This window comes from Lepidothrix coronata, unplaced genomic scaffold (genome assembly GCF_001604755.1).
Source record: "Lepidothrix coronata isolate B3197 unplaced genomic scaffold, Lepidothrix_coronata-1.0 Scaffold304, whole genome shotgun sequence".
Lineage (NCBI taxonomy): Eukaryota > Metazoa > Chordata > Aves > Passeriformes > Pipridae > Lepidothrix > Lepidothrix coronata.
In genome coordinates, this window is record NW_016690484.1 from 461,360 (window position 1) to 474,661 (window position 13,302).

A 13,302-nucleotide genomic window follows, 5' to 3' on the forward strand; every position below is an offset into this window, starting at 1 on the left:
CCTTGTCCATGGGCTGGGGCCGAGGGGGCTCCGATGGCAGGGCCAGACGTGCAGGGCACGGACGGTGTCTCTGGATGGAAACCCTCTGCTTTCCCTCACTGGGCTCTCAGGAGCTGGGCTGGGGTTCAGCAAGGCTTGCTTCCAGCCCTGTTGTGTTTTGCTCTTTCCTCGTGCTCCCTCTCCTGCCTTGGCATCTCTCCTCTGTGAGATGGGGCCAGTGGGAATCCTCTTGCAGCCCAAGGCTGCCCAGGGGACAGGCTTGGGGACACGATGCCCTCGGAGCTGTATGGGGCATCCCAGGTAGGAAGGGATTTGCCCAAGGGGAAGCCAGCAAACCCTGGCTTTTGATTTTTGCAGTGTTTTGCTGCTTTATGTCTCTGTTTTACATAAAGATGTTTTCTTGAAGGGATCGTGGTGAGTAGAAAGGGTTGAGTTCCCTGGTTTTAATGCGATTGGAACTGTCCTCTCCTTGAGTCGCCCGTAGGAAGCCACGAGAGGGTCCATACAGGTGTGCTGCCGGGCCCCTGCACCTCAGGGTCAGGTGCTGCTCCCACAGCTCCTCTCGGGGAGCAGTGACAGCCCCCCCGGCACGGGCTGGCAGCTCCCGGGGCCGGCAGGGCCAGCTCGTCCTTCACCCACCACCGGCTCGGGAGTGACACTGATGGTCTCCAGCGAGGAGCCCTCCCGTCCACCCCCCGCGAGCAGGATGACAGCTGCCATGAAGCTTTTTGAGGGGGGATAGGGTTTAATGCCCTGGAAAATCCGGGACCCCGTGGAGCATGCAGAGGATTCGCAAATGGGGCGCGTGGCAGGCGCGTGTCATCCGCAGGGTGCGTCTGCGGCGTTGGCTGTGCAGAGCAGCACGTGGGGCTGACATTTCCTCCAGACCTGGGTCTCATTCCCTGATAACGTGACGTGTCCTTGTCCTGCACAGCGTCCCTTGTGCCGTTTACTTCAGAGAGCTGCACCCAGGCACTCTGGGTAGTGCAGGTGTTTCTCTGCCGACACTGAGGCCAAGCCACAAATGTTGCTCACCCAGTTTCAGTGTTTGTTGTGTACATTCAGCACCACTTTCAGCTCACCCCGGAACCACTGTTTCTTTCAGCCTGCTTTCAGTCGTTATGGGGCCCGGGGGCTTCCAGGCAGGCATTTCCCATCACTCCAATGCTGGGACGTGCTCCTTCTTTCCTGAAAAGGTACCACAGGTTTTGGGTGCCTGGTGGGAGTTACCTTGGGCATGAGTGGGAGGCCTGTCCCACCTGCATGTTCAGTATTTGCAGGGCTGTTCTTTTTCCTAGACTTTGCTACCAAAACCAGCACATGAGGTTGTTTGTAGGTGGGTTTTGGATATTTATTTTGTGCTTTATTAGCCTGGAGTGAGTATTTGTCTGCAGGCCACACTACCTGTAGGAAACGGTCTAGGATGCACAAATATGAGGAAAACAGGGGATGCCACCTGGGCAGCAGTTGTCCTTTTGGGAGGGATTTTGGTCTTGTTTTAAGAAGATTTATCTAAAGGGGAGGTTTGAAATTGTGTCCCTGGTTGGCACCCTGAGCCATGTAGTTCACCTCTGTATCCATCTGCCTGGCAGGGGTGGCTGGAGACACATCCTGGTGCTTTGAGGGGTCTTGGCCACCACCAAGTTTGTCACCAGCTCTCCTGGGAGATGGATGAAGACACTGCTTTCCCATGGCTTGTCATTAGTCCTCGCTCTGGAAAGGCTTAGCAATTCCTACCCGGTAAATTATGTGCCATTCCTCAAAAAAGTGAATTAAATAAATGGGACTAGAGCATGTCTTTTTTGCCCTGAGCTTTAACGTATTGATTTGGACATATTTCCAGGCCGGGAGTAATCAATTCTCAGGCAGAATAAAATAATTTCAGGCAAACTCTTCGAGCGACTTGTCATTAATTTGCCTTTTGCCGGCGCTCGTTGGTGCCGGGAGGGACGCGCTCGGCATCCTCGGGAGCGGGGCCCTGGGGATCTCCTGGGGCTGCCGGGAGGGAGGGAGGGGGCCGCCGGGGCTAATGAATGCGCCGTGTTTGCTCATCTTTACAGAGTCACTTATTACTGCTAATTGGGAGGGACAGTTCAAACAGGCACAGAGGAGCAGTTGTTGTGGGAGCGTGACTTGGGTTCCAAGGAGCGGCCGGGAAGGACGGCGCTGCCCGGCCCGGCCCCCCGCGCCCGGCCGCATCCTGCCTTTGTCGGGGACCCCCTCTGGAGCCGGCGGGCCCGAGGAATCCGGGCAGGACGAGGCGTCCCGGGGCGCCGCAGGCAGACGTGCAGCTGTCCGGGACGCCGGGGAAGTCACCAGCTGACGGAAGGGGTGGGCTCCCGGCTCCGCACACGGGGTCAGGGATGTGCTCCGCATTAATGCGCCCTGCAGCGCCCGGGCTGCTGCTCCTGGAGAACCCCTTGGATCTGGGGGGGGTGGCATGCTGCCGTTGGGAGTGTGTCGTGCCTTCTTTTGGGAATGCTGGGAAGGGCAAAACACGCTCCTGCCTGCCTTTCCTGGACAGAGATCTCCCCTCCAAGCATAGACGTATCTCATCTTTCTCAGTTATTTTTGTGTTCAAGTGTTCTCATCCAAGCTCATATTCTTTCATTTATTGCTGCTTTCCCTAATTAAAACCTTTTGGATTATTCCCCTGCACGCCGAGCACTCCTTGCAGCTGGGTACCAATTCCATTTCCATGGCAGGGTTGACCCGTTACACTCATTTTTAAGAGATTTTTTTAATGTTACTTGGGGAAAACAGCTAAGCATAAATGTTTTGGAAATAGGAGGAAGATGGGCTTTGTTTCTCAGACACACTTTGGGTTTGTAGTGCTGAGCAGCAAAGGAGAGTGGGCTCGGGGAGGCAGGCCTGTGGCAGTGCTGAGGGGCCATGTGGGAGGGCAGGAGGGCTCTGCCCCTCTGTCCTTCCCAGGGTCAGGTCCAGGGCTGCTGTGTCCCCGCAGGCTCAGCGTGTGCCCAAACGTGTGCTGGAGCAGATGGGGTGCCCCGGGTGCACTCAGGGCTGCTGCTGCTGGGAGGAGGGCCAGGATGGAGCTACTGCCCTGTTTTGAGAAACAGGGTCTGGTTTGAGCCTGCATTTCCATTTCTGCCTCTCCTTTTCTAATATAAAAAGGAAGGCTGCCAAAGTGAAAACGAAAGGCTTGGTTTCTCTTTGGATGAGTAATTCCTCTCCCTTTTAAAAGAAAAAAACAACCCCAAACCTTCACATCTCCTGTTTGTGATGCAGGAAGATGGAGATTATGTGCATCTGCAGCCTGACTGTAAATATGCTCCAAAGGCATACTGTGCACACGTTGTCCCTGAAGAGGATAAACCTAAGGAAACAATCTTAATCTCAGAAGTTCGCATCCACCCACTAAAGCCCCGGCAGAAAATGCTCCGTGTGTGTCTCGAATCCCGAGCGCTGCTCGAGAGGCGTGTGAGCCCCAGCCCTGAGCACGACAGCCAACAAGAGGCATTTTTTTCCTTTTGCGTGTGTGGCGAAGATAAATCGAGTTTGTTTTGCAGCCCATTCTGCTTTAGGTTTCCTGTGTCATAACTGAATGAATTTGTTGTTCATTGATACCTTAATATATAGGTTGTTGGGGAGGTTGGTTTTTTTTTCGAGGAGGAAAACAATGTCCCCTTCACTCGTGCCTGAATGGATTCATTTATCCTCCGTACCCTCCGGAAGTCATTTATTTCTCCCCGCGACAGCTGCAGGGTCTGTTTGTGTAGGAGGGTTGCGGGTGCTTGGCAAGGCCCCGGCCCTTCCTGCTGCCCGTGCCCAGCGCCGGCTGCTCCTCGGAGGTGCCTTGGGAAGGGCTTGGAAAGAACTGTGCTTTGCCCCTCAGGAATGGCTCTGCTCTGCTCTCCTCGGGGATGCTCCTGGGCATTCCTGTCAGTCCCTCTCTCTGTACCGTGAGCCACTGGCAAGTAGCAAGTCCTAATCAGCAGCAGTTTAATTAACATACATGCCTTCACAGAGGTTGTTCTTCACTGTAACTTAGCAGTAACTAAGGGCTGTGTGGTGGGAACATGGGATATTTTCCCTTCATTAAAGAAGGGAATTGCTCACTGAGGAAAGGTCAGTGTTGGTCTCCTGCACAGTGAAGGCAGAGACTTCTGGGTATTCCAATGGCCAAAATAAAAATATCCCATGCTTCCCCCAAAACACTTCCAAGCAGCCTAGAGCCATTTCCTGAGAGAAATCCTGTATGTTTGCAGGCTCAGAGGTGCCATGCCCTGTGAGTTATCCTCTGTAAACCTGGAAACAGCTGTTGGAGCTGGTGTAGAAATGGGAGAGGGAGGAACTCGTGCTGCTGTTGTGTTGATGTGGGGACACATCCTCCGGCCTCCTCAGGCATGTCAGAAGTGTCTCTTAGCGTCACTCCTGGGCTTCCACAGCTCGGGGAAGAGAGGCTGAACGAGCATTAAAGGGAGTGAAGGAGTAACCCCTCGATAGAGGTGAGAGACACCAAGCTGTGGATCCGTAGTCAGCAAAGCTGTAATATCCACTGCCCTGGGGATGCTCCCCCGGGCTCTGCCACCGGAGCAATGTGCCTCGGCACGGGTTTCACTTCCCAGATCCCTGTGGAACAAGTGTGTGCTCAGTGTCGAGCATTGAGACTTCATTCCTCCCACGGTAAAAGATTGCAGATCACCCGTGGTCCAGCCAGAATCTCCTCCTTTCCCACTGCACCTTGTCCCTTGGCACCTGGAAGAAAACCCGGCTGTGGAGGTTTGGGGTTGTGTTCCCAAATTCAGTCTGTTCACCTCCTGTTGTTGTCCCCACCTGTCACGGGTCAGGAGCAGCACCGCCTCCCTCCCCAGGCAGGGCTCTGGGCTCCTGCTGCCCTTGGGGACCAGAGCCAGGACACTCTTCCCTGTGGGCAGAGTGGCTCCATCGCAGCTCATCCGGGGGCAGCATCCATCCCCTCGGCTCCTCAGGAGGGTGCACGGTCTGCTCACGGCTGCTGCTCTCCACCGGTGCTGCTCTCCACGGATGCTGGCTCTCCATGGATGCTGGCTCTCCACGGATGCTGGCTCTCCATGGATGCTGGCTCTCCGTGGATGCTGGGTCTCCATGGATGCTGGGTCTCCGTGGGTGGGAAGGAAGGATGGAGCAGCTCCCTGGGCTTGGCTCGGGCTGTTCTCCTCTGTCGTCCCCAGGCTGGAAAGGCAGCAGCACTGACCAGCTGTGCTAATCAGACATAATGTGCAGCTTAGCAGAACTTCTCCATTAAAAGGTTTTGGGAATAATGTATAAAATGAATGGTTGGGGCGGCGGGGAGGGAGGGGAGCCCCAGCACCAAGTGCACAGTCACGCTGCGCCCAAACCTGGAGCTGGGAGTTGGGTTTGTTTTTTTTTTTTATTATTTAAAATTCAAATGTCTGATGTTCTTAAATTGAACAAATGATATTTTAAAAAAATATATCAGGCTCCAACATCTGCAGATTATGATTTGCATTTTGAAATTGGCTGCTTGAATTGAACAAGGATGAATACTGTCACTCTTCTTTCATTCGCTCCGTTTATTTAATGAAATGCTAGAGGTCAACCCTTTGTCCTTAAATTAGTTACTATAAAAATCTTTTTGTACTTTTCTGCTTGTTATGATGTCTTCTAAGCAGAAGAAAAGGTTGCCATTAATTATGTCTTTGTTGAATATGGATATCTATTCAGAGTTAGTTAAACAGTTTCAAACAAAATTAGCATCGAGCAACTCGAAGGCCAGCTTTAGGTTGGTTATCAAGAATTTTTTGCTAAGAGAATGCTCTCCTGCAAGTGTGCATTATCTAATATATTCAGCTTTCAGTTGCTAATTTTTTTTCCAGATGAAGATGGGCTTAATTGAGGTTGTGCTTTTAAGTTTGTAGAGCTCTTCAGCATCTCATACAAAAGCATCTAGAGGCTTTTCATTTGTCTTGAGTATGTTTTAGATGTACAAATATTATTTACTTTAAACTCTAAATCAAAAGGCACACTGTAACTATTTTAAATAAAACATTATTCTCTGCTGAAATATATATAAATTCAAAGGGGAGCTTTTTTTCATTATCACTTAATTTATGTGAAAGAGCTGCTATTAACAAATTTTAGGATAATATTGCAGTAGCAGTTTAGTGGCTGGTCTCAAACAGGCATTTAGTCATGTAATTTCCTTGTCAGAGATAGAGGCTGTGAATTACGGGAAAGATCCAGCTCCAGTTTCATGTGTGACTCGGAGCTGAGTGCCTTTGGAGCGGGGCTTTGGAGATTACACCGCGCTCCTTGTTGGGAAAGTCGCAGTGTGCCGATAAAGCCCAGTTTTTCGGGAATAGCCACTCTGGGTGGGTGGCTGCCCCTCTGGGGAGGGGGTTTGGGCTGCTTTATTTTCCACTGTCAGCTGGTGCCACCCACAGTTCCCAGGACAGCTCCTGGTGGCTTTCGGGGGGGTGACAAGGGAGGGTGGTCCCCAAAATCCCTGAGCCAGGGATGCCCCACACCAGGGAAGGGACACACTGCTCTCTGCCCTCACTGTGCCCCAGGGACTGGACAAAAAAATCCATTCTTGATCCCAGAAATGTTTCTTAACAGACCCTAATAAAACAAAGCACCTACACTGTGTAGCGGGGGGGAGAAACACCCACATTTTGGGGTCTGTGTGGCCTGGACAGTGCAGAGGGGCCATTGCCAGCCCCGGGTGATCCAGCCCCGAGCCAGACAACAACGGGCAGGGGAGCTGGGAACAGAGAGAGGAGAAAAAGCTAGGAGCAAAAAAAGAAAAAGATAATTAGGAAAAGTAATAGAAAATATAAACGTGGAAGCAGAGGATTAGTCCCAGTCATTGGAAATGCAAATGATCTCTGTGCTCGCTCCCAACATCTTTTTTCTAAGCTTGTGTTTCAGAAAGGATTTTTCTCTCATTTTGTTTTTTCCCCCCTTTTCCTCCTCCTTAGACCAGGAGCGCTGCTTTCCCAGCAGCATTAAATATTCCCTGAGCCGAGACACTAACCTTGTAATGCTTTTAGGTATAATATACAGATTTTTTTCATTTTAAATGCTAGCTCATAATGACATTGTGGAGTAGGGATCCCGAGTCAGCCTTATTATCATGGTGTCTCCTTGAGCTGAACCTCTGAGAAATGTGAAGGGGAGACCTTTTGGAATGAACAAATCCTTTAGCTGCCTATAATTATTTATTAAAATAGGCGACTGGGATAAAGGCCGGGGAGGGGGAGGGAGGAGCAGCATTCCTTTCCCTGTCCGTCCCTCCGTGCAGGCACACGAAGATACAGCAAAGCCAGTGCCGTGGCCAAGCTTGTACCTTAGAAATATAGAGTAATGGATGTGCAGGCAGGAAAGATAAACCATGCCCAGGTGACACGTGTTTTTATGAACCGAAGGGAGAAGGCAGTGTCCTGCCCACTCGGAGCATCCCGCAGCTGCTGGGGGTCTCCTGGCAGTGCTGAGGAGGCTTGGGAGGAATGTGGGGATGGACCTGTGCTTAGGGCTCCGGGGGAGAAGGAAAATAAGAATGGGAGCAATGTTTTCCCACTGTGAGTGGTGAAAGAGAAACCATCCTGCTGCAATACCCAACAAACGGAAAAACAAACAAACCCCAAACCAAACAACCAAACAAAAACCAGGCAAAACAGAAACTCCCCAAACCACCAAGCAAACCTCGCTGGGATTTCATGGAATGCTCACACAGTCCAACTCCGGTAAGCAGCCACAGCAGCCCGAGAGCGGCCGCGCTGCCGAGTGTGGCAGCGGCACCGGAACCCTTCCCTACGCCGGGAGAAATTTTATAAACTTCAGCTATTTTAAAAAAAAAAAAAAATCTTTGGGGTCAATTTTCCACTTGGGCCTGTAGCTCTTGAACAAGTACTTTTAAGGTTCCTTCTAACATACAGGATTTATCTGCAGCTCTGTGAAGGGCTTTGACATTTAATCCAGCGCTGAAGTAGTAATTTGTTGCCGGCGCTTCCTACCAGGCTTTTCTTTTAACTTTCCCGGGACCGGGCCCTTTGTGCCGGCTGCTAATCTGTGCCTCACAATGCCGGGGCACCTCGGGCTGCACCTCCGCTGTCCTCCCCGGCCGAGGAAGGGGACGTGGTGAGTGCCTGAGGATGGGAGCTGGTCGGGGGGCCGGGGGGCTGCACCCACCGGCGGCGCGGGAGCCCCGGCACGGCGCGATCCCACCGCTCGGCTGGTCCGGTCCCGGCTTGTTGGGAGCCGGGCTTTCTCCACGTGTGTGCACGGAGCCGTCGGTGCACGGAATTCAGAGGAGCTCCCGTGGCTTTTCTGCAAAGCCTCTGATTTTTTTTTTTAGTCCACTTGCAGAATGGTTTTTTTTAAATCAGTTTTAAAGTTCCTCTTACGCTGGGAATAGTGTGTTTGGTTTGGTTTTTTTCCTGGAGGACACAGTGCTGTAGGCTGTCTACATATATTCTACCAGTTTTTAGAGAGAGGAAGAAATCAGGGTAGAGGAAAAGAACCTTGTACAAGTCTTCATTTTAATTGAAGTGTACATAGTTTTTAGAATAATTTTTAGAGTGAGAGTTTTTGCCTTGCAGATGCATGTCTTTTATATTAAAAATAGTATTTTTTGATCCCAGGTGATGAATGAATATTTTATTCCAGATACAAAACCATCTTGGGGATATGTTTGGACGTAGTAGAAGCATGTGAAATAGTGCCCGACAAATATGAAATAGTCTCTCATAAATAAAGATACCAAAGCCACAATATTAAAAATGGGAGCAGCTCTGCCCGCCTCCCTTTTATCACAACATTTCCAAACTCGACTGATATTACAGGAGGCCTTTCGGCGATGGCTCAGGCAAGAAATGTTGCTGTATTTACATGAATTATGTCTGCACATTGTACTTTGTCTGGGGGCACATGGATCTCTTTTCTGCATTGGGTAAATGTTCATGTCCAGCAGCAACTTCTGCTTCTCTTAAGGCGCTGCTAAAAAACCTGCTTTTGGGAGCTCTGTGCCCCCAGATCTGAGCAGGGACAGCCCCCCTTTCCCTGGCAGCCGCCACGGCACAGGCATTCCTGACTTACAGCCCGAACCAGGCGGCTCCAAACGGACGAGCCGCAGCCCAGGAATCCTTGTGAGCCGTAAAGAGGGGAACCCGCAGGTACAGCAGCACGTGGGGAGCTTTATGGGCATGATTTAGTGAATATGAGAACATATTTTGTGCTCCATTGTTTAGACTCAAGAAGGCATAAAATCTTTAACATCTATTTATCATGTAGCTATTTTAATGTAAACATTTGTCTATTTGGATGAAGTGTTTTCATTATTAAGCTAATTTCCACATGTTTCAGATAGACTGATGAGTTGGAAGCAGAGCACTTGCTGATGAGAAACGAAATTCGGCCGCGGCTCAGCCTGCTGTCAGATACATCTTCATTAGTTTTTGTCATTCACTGATGGCAAATGCTCTATAAATGAGATGACGATCAGGTCCGCCTTGATAACTTGCCTTATCTCATTAGTTTTCACATCAAAGTTAATCAGCAATGTGAATTGTAATTGCTGGAAGAGACAATGCAATAGATCACTCGGCCTTTTTTTTCTGCGTGGCATCTTGAAACATCAGCAGGCTGGTGTGAGTAGATAGGCTCCGAAGGAAAATGATGTGGAAAGCATAATAAGCAAGCTGCTCGGAATTAATGAGCTTACCCAATAAGAAAAGAATAACCAATCAATGTGAGCTGGGCAAATATAATTTAGGAATAATTGCTTGATTGGTTGTCTATAGTAGGCTGATTTGACCACACACAAGGATTAAGAATTAAGATGTCAAGGCAAAAAATAATTTGGCAACTGAGGGCATGTAATTTTTTGTTCCCCTCCCTTTATGACTGAAAGCGATGGCTGTTTGATATGTTATTCCCCGGGAATGAAAACATTAGATGGGCGCGCGCTGGTGGGTGGGGTTTTTTCCCTCTCCTTTATGCTCCTTTTATCATACAAGGTCTTTCAAACCTCCGTGGGGATATTGCAGCGCGGGACATTAAAAAAGGAATGGGGAGGGGGGGAATAAAACTAAAAAAATAACCCAAGCCCCAGCCGTGTTGGTTGGTGAGCTCTGCATGGCGAGGAGCTGTGGGCTGGCAGGGGCTGTGCACACCGCGCTGTGCCGGGGGTTTGCAGAGCCCGGCCATGCCCAGGTCCAAATCCGAAACGCAATTCCTGCGCCACGCACGCTTTCCATAGAATTTTCCCCACAGCCACTGGCCAATTAGTAAAGAACCCTTATATTCTTCTATCTAAACTATAGGGAAGGTTCAGCCAGAAGGTAAATTTGCTTTGATCTACATTACACCTAATTGAGTCACCACCAATGTCTCTATCCCAACATCAAGAAATGTGAAAATGTTAGATTATTTCACTGGGGATTAAACCTAATTTTCGCGTGTTCTGCATTAACCTATTAGGCTGACTCATCTGCATTGCTAATGCGGCTCAGGCAGCTGTCACTGCTAAAGAAAAACATGATCATGCAATCCTTGAATGAATGATTCCAGCTCTGATTAGTGTTAGTGAAGTTAGCTGAGCCCTGGTGATAAGGCAGGAAAATTCCCAGGTTGCCAATAGCTTTGAAAATTATCAGACTCTGGGCAAAATGTAGCTGGCGGCGCGCGGGGCCTCCCTCGGAAGGCGGCATTATTTAAGGCTGTCTCTTCGGGTGCTCGCAGGAACGCGGCTGCTGCTTCCGAGGGGCTGGTGCCAGGGGTACGGATTAAAATGCTAATGGGGAGCGACCTGAGCGCGCCCGCCGGGGACAGCCGGAGGTTCTTCCCTGCCCGTTTCCAGACGGGAGCGGCGGCCACGCCGGAGCAGCTCCGGCCGGGAGAAGGGGCTCGCGGGGGCCAGCGAGGACCACGGCCCACGGCTGGGCTCCACTCTTTGTTCACCGCCGTCAGCTCCAGCCATTCCTGCTCTCTTTCTATCTGTCAAATTTAAATAGGGGGAAAAAAAAAAAAGAACCAACAATGACCCATCCCCTTGAGATGGGAAAAATTTAGGAGTGAGTTATCCCCGAGCAATAGAGCCAGGAGCCAATTTAATCCGATTAGTGCCTGCCGACAATGGATGCTCCTTGCCCATTGTGGACAGAAGCTTTCACTTTATTTGTTTCTATTAGCCAGGAATCCCAGATATCGGAAAAGTGGAATTTTGCCCCGACAATCAACGAAAAAACAAATCGAGAAAAATAGTCTTAAGTGTCAATATTGATCTTTTGGCCTTGACTCTGTGTGGAGAGGACTTGTTGAGTGCCCAAAGTTTGCAGCTCCCGTCCCTGCCCGCCCTTGGTGCTCCCAGTTGTAGGGGGTGGTGGCAGCTCTTCCCGTCGGGATGGTGGGTGTGGAAGGCAGGGGCTGCCGAGGCAGAGCAGGGGGGTTTCACTGGGAAAAGACTCGCAGTTGTCGCCCAAACGGCAGCACTGATAGCAAATGTAACAGGGCTTTAACCTGACAGGCACATTTATGTCATTCCCAGTTCCTTGGTGAACACACTCGCTGCAGGTGTTGGCAGAGCCTCCTTCCCATCACATTTCATAGGAAGAAACTCCGAGTTTTCATGTACTTGGAATGCATTCTCCTGTATCCCAGCCCAGCATGGCACCGATATCCGTGACTGCCACAGCATCACTGAGCTCCCTCTCCCTCCCCTGTGTGACTGTGGCATCCCCTGGGTGTGGACAGGCCGGACCTGGGCTCCGTGTGGTGCTGCTGGAGTGGCGCCAGGCAGGGAAGGGCAGGATGGAGGTGGAGACCAAGATTTACAGAGGGTGACCTGTCCTGTGCCCAGAGCCCCAGGAATTCCAAGGGGAATAGGAGGAGAAAGACAGAGGGCACCAGCAGCACCCTGTGCCCTGAGGGGCCTCCCTGGCGACTGCCACCATGGGCTGGCAGTGTTGGCCAGGGCAGCTGGACCTGGCCCTACCCTCGTGGTGTGGTGCAGACTCATCAGCTTTGGGGTTTTGCCCCCAGGTGCCAAATGCTTTGCTGTCTGGAAAAGCACAGACCTGCTGAGCAGACCTGTGCCCCCAGCAGAGGTGCTCCTCTGCAGTTTGGGAGAGGTGTGTTTTACCATCCCAGACTCCTCGAGGAGCTGCACACCAGAATCCCATCCTTCTGACCCACATCCTGACATCCTGCCAGGCAGTCGTTGGTTCTGCAGGTCAGGGATGAATTTCCCTGCAGAGCCTGGGAGCAGCTCTCCCTGGGCAGGTGTATGAGCACCTGTCCCTGTGCTTCCCTGAGCAACAGCCTGCACGGGGGAAAAGCGTCAGGGGGCATTATTCCCTGGAGCTACCCCAGGAGAGGTACTGTTTTCCTAAAATGAGATTTATTTTTTTTCTCCCCTTTGTTACAGTGAGTGGCTCCAGGTGTCAACTGAGCAAACTCAGGATCAGCTGCAGCTCTTCCAGAGTGCGTGTCCACGTGCAGAATATTCCGGAACAGGTATTTCACTTTAAATTCATGCCCCGTCTTATTCCAGAATATTTTCCCTGTGTAGAGGAGCACTTGGCTGGGGTCTCTGCTTGCTGCCGTACTAGTGATAAGATGGATTGGCTGATCTAATAGGTCTTTTCAATCTCTGATTTTGAAAGCTAAGATTGGGAAATTAATTTCAGAAAGGTCAAAACAGAGCAAGGCTATCCTGCCGCTGTGTGATGGATCCTATTTTTTTTTAAATCTGCCTATTGAAGGAAAGGTTAGTTATTCAGCATCCTGCAAAAGAAAGAAATAAATAAAGCGAGCCGAGGAACACAAAAGTGTATAGATCTGCTGACCCATCCGCAATCTTCAGTTAATGAAAACGCCGGGAGCGGGAGCGCTGAGAGCCTGCCGAGCTGGGGGGCACCGACCCCGCGGGGATGCTCCCCCCATTCCCGCCCGGCATTCCCGCCCGGCACGCCGCGCGTGTCCGGCGCTGCCCAGGGGGCTCCGGAGCAGCACCCGCGGTGGCCCGAGCGTGGGAGGTCTGCTCTGCTCCCACCCCGGCCCGTGGGGGGGCTGGGGGGGTCAAGGGCAGTTTGTGGAAGCGCCGAGTAAATCCCGGTGGTGTTAAGGAAAAGTCCAGCCCGAGGCACCGAGGGGGAGGAGAGGGGCGGCAGCGTCGCTCCGGGATGGTCGTGGGGAGGGCTGGGGAGTCGTGCCGTGGGCTGGGGGAAGGCTGGTCGTGGTTTGCTGGGAAAAGAAACAGAAAACTCGGAGGAAAAGGGGACAAATAATGAAAACAAAGGCTTCACGTAGGTATTTCCCTGCTTTTCATTTCTTCTGTTC

General features: G+C 51.2%; 1 long non-coding RNA gene across 6 annotated transcripts in view; it reads left to right on the forward strand.

The window, feature by feature from the left end:
• LOC108508557 overlaps positions 1 to 13,302 on the forward strand; it is a 68,686-nt gene that overhangs the window by 31,681 nt on the left and 23,703 nt on the right. For all 6 annotated transcript variants that reach the window (XR_001878424.1, XR_001878421.1, XR_001878423.1 and 3 more), the window contains one exon: positions 12,389 to 12,477. This is a non-coding gene — a long non-coding RNA (uncharacterized LOC108508557). The remainder of the gene's footprint in view (positions 1 to 12,388; positions 12,478 to 13,302) is intronic.